Below are 6,829 nucleotides of genomic sequence, written 5' to 3'. Positions count from 1 at the left end.
ATGCACTAAGAAGTTGTACTAGGAGTATTATTGCAACAAGGAACCTGTTTTTACGAAGAACAAAATATTCTTCTAGAGATTACATATGTGCACTGTTAAGGTATGGAACTTCCAGTTGCAGATGTTCATACTTAGTTCGATGCATATATGAAGTTATGCAATCCATGATCTATTAAACTATTTTATGTTTATGTACCAAGATTCGTGCCAAGCTAGAATCTGAATATATATAGCGTATTTCAGATTTGAGTGATACGAAATCAGAAATCAAAAATTCAGACGTATGGGTCTCTTTGGAGGTATATGTGGAGTATAATACCTTTCTGCAGTTCTAAGCCACCACGTTTGTTACAGTGGCGATGCCCTTATATTAATCTTATTTTAGAACTCTGTGTTAATTGAAGATTGTTGTTACTAGGGTATCTTCATATACGGCAAAGCATATTAACTTGTGCCATCTTCAAGAAGAAAGTTCGATTTTACAAGGTATATTCCTACAGATGTACTCAAATATTAAGAGGATACACATCAGATAGTTTCCTACATAAACATAAGCCTTCCAAACTGATATTTGGAAAGCTTTCTGTTAGAACAATCCGCAATTTACTGGAGTGACATGCACGGATATACTTCTCAAGGTATCAGATTCTTATTCATTTGTGGAGTTCTGAAAAGGTTGGCTACTAGGATTCCCCTCCAAGCACCATACATCATACATCAAGTTTTTTTTTTGCTTTTATGTTCGATACATCAATAATTTATTAGGATTTTTACCTATTGTTCTGCCATTCATTCTTGCTGTTATAGTCAGTTTAGTTCGATTCAATTCAACTTTCATGTCATATGCAGGATTTGAACTACATTTGCCTACTGGCAAGTTCTTTACACTTGGTTGATTGAACTAAGGAAACTTATGTCAATTCCACTTAATTTATATTTGGAGGATATATGTAATAATTTTTTGTGAAAAAAGTAAAATCATATTATTTGTACAATATAGTTGCTCCTTCTCCAGATTGTAAACCACCACGATTTCATCACAACCAAACATATCATATCCAATAGGAAGCTCTGATGATGCAACCAATGATAAAAGGGTCTAATTTTCAGTGCGCCATTTAATGAAATATATTGAGGTTGAGATACTTATACATATGTGATTCAATAATTACTTTGTAAATTTATTGTTGATGAATGCTATGCAATTGTAATGTTTATTTAATGATTGTCTTAAATAATAATATATATCCGTCCCTGTAGAGGTATGACGGTTATAAATTTCTTTACCCATTTAACTTCATTTTTTCCGAGTTATATGAAATTTATTATCCTACCTATAATTTTCACATTGATAAAGTTATTTTCAAAGATGAATTATTTGCAAAGATGAATTACTTGAATTTCTACTAGCCCGTGCAAGGGCACGGGTTGATGACTAGTACAAGATAACCCAAGTGGAATGGCATGGCCATACTTTCCATGCATCCCAAAACACATAGACCATAGTGGAGTATCACCACTAGGGAGTACTCCACTAGCAACCATATATAGATGACAATAATAACATGAACAACACACATAGAACCAAGGTGCTTTGAACATCAGCAAATGACATTCAACTAGACACCGAATCAGAGATCAAAAGATGGCTTGCCTTGGTTGGCTTATCCCTGGTCTTCCTCAAGATCTTCTCCAAAATCCTCCCCTTCAACTTCACCCTCGTTCGTATCTAGCGTCGCAAAAGTAAACGATACATACAATCAATACACACATAAGAACCAAGGGTAACTTAATAAAATATGCAAAACATGCAGGGGAGTTGTTTGGCAGTAATAAAAGATGGGTTGTTTAATTTGAAACCAAATGGTGGTAAAGATTTGAATAAAACAATCAAACTTTGAACCTATCATTGTATGTGACACACATACATTCATAACCAGAGACAAAATTCTATGAACAGAGACTAATGATATTTTTCCTAGATGCACAATAACAAAATAAGATTAACACAATTGGATTCATCCAAAAATATTAATTTTTCAATTTTAGGAATTAAGAATACTAACCAGAATACAGTGATCATGTTTAATACATTACAAATTGTACAAAAATCCTAAAACTACAAGGTTAGTGGCATTGGATAGATATTTTCATAGTGGTTCTACTTCCATTTGAATCACCTCATTTGGATCTACCAAACTCAAGTTATAAGCAAAACAGTACACTAGCAGATTTCCATTTTTAATTTCTATTTACAAATTTTAAACAAAATTAAAAAGGGCGGGAAGATCTGGGCCGTGCTGGTGCTATGCTGTTGGGCCGGCCCAGTGGGGCTCTACGGCGGCCAGAGAAAAAGAAAAGGCTGGGCCCGTGGCGGGCCAGACCAGCCGACGTGGCCATGCACGCCGAAGTGGCCGTGCATGCGCCATGCGGCCGCCCGATCTGGATCCGATGGCCAGGATCTAGCGCGTCGTCGACGTCCGCGGCGCTCGCCGGCGCGGCAGAAGAAAAGGGGACGGCGGGGGCTTACCGGCGGCTGGCGGTGGCGTGGCGACGTGCAGGCTTGCAGGTGGCGTGGGTGTGCGTCGCGTGCGTGTACTGGCGGCGCTCGGACACATCGTCATTGCCTTGTTATGCAGATCTGCACGACAGGGGCAGGAGAAAGGGTTAGGGGATGCAGGAGAGGGTGCTGGCGACAAGGGAGAAGAGAGGGGGGCATCGACGGTGTCGCGGCGATGACCACCTGCGCGTCACCCACGCGGTGACCGCGGTGAGCGCCTCGGCGCCTCGCAGCAGCGGCTCGGGCTGCCGCTCGAGCAGCCAGGGAGGGAGTGGGGCATCCTGACGGCGTTGTGAGTGGGGAGCTGAGGGGAGAGGAGCGTCTCTGGGTGGGGTTTTATAGACGGCGAGGGGTGCGGGTAGTGGAGGGGGCGGTGGCGACGGCCAACGGCGCGCGAGGGCTGGCGTCACCAGCTGGGCCCGTGGTGACATCCTCCTGGTGGCGTCAGCAGGGGAGGGAGCCGAGGCGGTCGCGCGGGCAGTCGAGGCTGATGGCGTGCCGCACGAGGCGATGCCATCATGTCTCCTGCCAGCATGCCGCACGAGGCGATGCCATCATGTTCCCCCTCTTGTCTCTCGGCCAAAACCAAAGAGAGAAAAGAGAGAGAAGTAGAGAGGCAAGGGTGAAAAAGAGAGGGGACATGCCATTGCATGTGCCAAGGTGTGGCCAAAATGCATGTGCACATGTGTTCGAAAATTTTGGAGAGAATAAAAGAGGGTGGTGATGGTGCTAAAGGTGTAACCCTAGGTGAGTTAGGGGTGGTGGTGCAAAGAGGGGAGAGTGTTACCTCTTCTCCAAAGGTGATGCTCACAACATTAGGGTTAGGGTTTTAGGAGACAATGTGTATAAGAGGTGGTGTTAATTAGTATAGGTAGATCAAACCCTAAAAATTGAAAGAGAAGTGCATGATTTAATGGATGGTGTTGTCACATAAATAAGCACACCAAGAGAAATGTTGAGTTAAGCTAGGCAAGAATCTAACCTACACTCAATCACAATTATTAAATAAAAGTTTTTGGTGGATCAAATTTTCAAATTATTTAAAAATATGCAGGTTTTGAAAAATGGGGTGTTACAGACCTTCCCCCCTTAAAAGAATCTCATCCCGAGATTTCGAGGCTAAGAACTTGAACAGGTAGGGGAACTCCTCCCTGAGATAATCCTCTCGCTCCCAGGTGGCTTCCTCTTCTGAGTGGTTACTCCATTGGACTTTGAAGAACTTAATCTTCCTCCGGCGGGTTACTCTTATGGCTTCCTCTAAGATGCGAATGGGGTTCTCTTGGTAGGTTAAGTTATGATTAAGATCTATAGCACGGTAGTCAATGTCCTTGAAGACTTCTGGCTTGTCTGGCACTTGGAGACACTTTCGAAGTTGTTCGGACTCTGTTGCAAGGAAGGGAAAGTTAAATTGCCACCACTGAAAAAGCCACCAGCATACCTTCAGCAGCTACTGAAATCTAATGAAAAGGGAGATTCGTCAAATTATAGAGAAAATATCAGGAACTATAATTCAATGTTCGCATTTACTTCAATGGGTGGCCAGATTGACTACGAGATTAACAGACAAGGGGTGCCCCTTATGTTTTTCGCTTGAATGGTGCAAACTATCATAAAATTGGCACACTTGCTACCTAAAGATAAAGGAAGTCCAAAGTTTGCTCAGTTGTACATTTGTGATACCGAGAATGAGGTAAAGAACAGAATGCAGGCATCAACGTCAAAGGAAAGAAAAACACAGCTGGATGAAGGAATTGTCTCTGGATTGTGTGGTGTTAGTTTGACATATAATTTTTTGAATGGTTCATAACAAATAATGATACGAAAAATTGAACTTCTATACTTTCAGAATCGACACGCTAACGTGTCAAGCTGGGGTAGGAAATGGTTGAAATCGGGGTGGACTTACTTGCTATTGCTTTTCCAAACCGTTTCTTTTTGTATATGTCTGGCCAAGTTTTTACTCTTAACTCCAAGAGGGAGTATTTATGCTCGATAGTGGGTTCATGCCTCCATTGAATCTGGGACAGTGACAGAAAGTTCTAAGGTTGTGGATGTGCTGTTGCCACTAGGGATAAAACATTGATGCTATGTCTAAGGATGTAGTTGTTGATTACATTACGCACCATACTTAATGCAATTGTCTGTTGCTTTGCAACTTAATACTCGGAGGGGTTCGGATGATAACCTCGAAGGTGGACTTTTTAGGCATAGATGCAGTTGGATGGCGGTCTATGTACTTTGTCGTAATGCCCAGATTAAATCTCACTATATTTATCATATCATGTATATGCATTGTTATGCCTTTCTCTATTTGTCAATTGCCCGACTGTAATTTGTTCACCCAACATGCTTTTATCTTATGGGAGAGACACCTCTAGTGAACTGTGGACCCCGGTCCTATTCTTTACATAGCATACAATCTACTGCAATTGTGTTTACTGTTTTCTTTGCAAACATCTTTCACTCGATACGTTTAATCCTTTGTTACAGCAAGCCGGTGAGATTGACAACCTCACTGTTTCGTTGGGGCAAAGTACTTGGGTTGTGTTGTGCAGGTTCCGTGTTGGCGCCGGAATCCCTGGTGTTGCGCCGCATCACATTTCGCGATCATCAACCTTCAACGTGCTTCTTGGCTCCTACTGGTTCGATTAAACCTTGGTTTCATACTGAGGGAAAACTTGCCACTGTGCGCATCATACCTTCCTCTTGGGGTTCCCAACGGACGTGTACATCTACGCGCATCAACCGCGAAGATATATCTTGGGCCCAAAACCACTACTCATCATTGAAGCTCACATATCAATATATGATATAAAGAGAATGATTTCTTTAATGTTGGCATTATGGGGGGAGGGATAGCTCAATAGTTTAAACCGCACTCCCCCTATCTCCATGCCCACATCTAAACCAAATAAAGTTTTGAGACAAAGGTGTGTTTGCAAGATGGTCAAGCTATACTCCTTGAATAAATTATATTTAGCTCATTCCTCAAATAGCAAAACATTGCTTCATCAAGAGGCTTCGTGAATATACGGCAAGTTGGTCTTTGGTAGGAACATAGATGAGCTCAATATCACCACGGGCAACATGATCCCTAATAAAATGATTCCAGATCTCAATATGCTTCGTTATTGAATGTTGCACCGGATCATAGGCAATCTTGATAGCACTTTCATTGTCACATAATAGAGGCACTTTGTCACAAATGACACCGTATTCTTTTAAAGTTTGCCTCATCCATAACAATTGAGTGCATCCACTTGCGGCGGCAACATATTCGGCTTCGGCGGTGGAGAGAGATATACAATTTTGCTTCTTAGAAGACCAACACACCAAGGACCTACAAGGGAATTGGCAAGCCCCGGAGGTTGATTTCCTATCATCCTTGTCTCCCACCCAATCCGCATCGGTGTATCCATTGAGAATAAAACTTGAGCCTTTAGGATACCAAATACCATATCTTGGGGTATCATCTAAATATCAAAAGATTCTTTTGAGAGCCATCATGTGACTCTCCTTAGGAGAAGCTTGATACCTTGCACACACACCAAGACTCAACACTATGTCCGGTCTAGATGCACAAAGGTAAAGTAAGGATCCAATCATGGAGCGATATACCTTTTGATCCACCTCTTTACCATTGGGATCTAGTGCAAGATGACATTTAGTAACCATAGGAGTGGCTACACCCTTCATCTCGGTCATCTTGAACCTTTTGAGCATGTCTTGGAGATATTTTGCTTGATTGATGAAAGTCCCTTCACTTGATTTCTTGATCTCAAAACCAAGAAAGATCTTCATCTCTCCCATCATAGACATCTCAAACCTATCGGTCATAAGCTTTGAAAATTCATTATTGAAAGCTTTGTTAGTAGAGCCAAAGATAATAGCATCAACATATAATTGGCAAACGAAAAGCTCCCCATTAGCCCTCTTAGTAAAAAGAGTGTGATCGATTAGCCCAACATCAAACCCATAGTCTATCAACAATTCTTTAAGGTGCTCATACCAAGCTCTAGGAGCTTGTTTGAGACCATAAAGTGCTTTATCAAGCTTATAGACATGGTTAGGAAAGTTAAGATCCTCAAACCCCGGGGGTTGCTTACCATACACCTCTTCATGCAAAGGACCATTAAGAAATGCACTTTTCACATCCATTTGTTGTAACTTAAAGTTATGATGCGATGCATAAGCAAGAAGGATACGGATGGACTCAAGGCGAGCCACGGGAGCATAAGTTTCTCCAAAGTCAATTCCTTCAACTTGAGA

Source organism: Lolium rigidum, chromosome 3, assembly GCF_022539505.1.
Source record: "Lolium rigidum isolate FL_2022 chromosome 3, APGP_CSIRO_Lrig_0.1, whole genome shotgun sequence".
NCBI lineage: Eukaryota > Viridiplantae > Streptophyta > Magnoliopsida > Poales > Poaceae > Lolium > Lolium rigidum.
Note: the sequence above shows the minus strand (reverse complement) of the source record.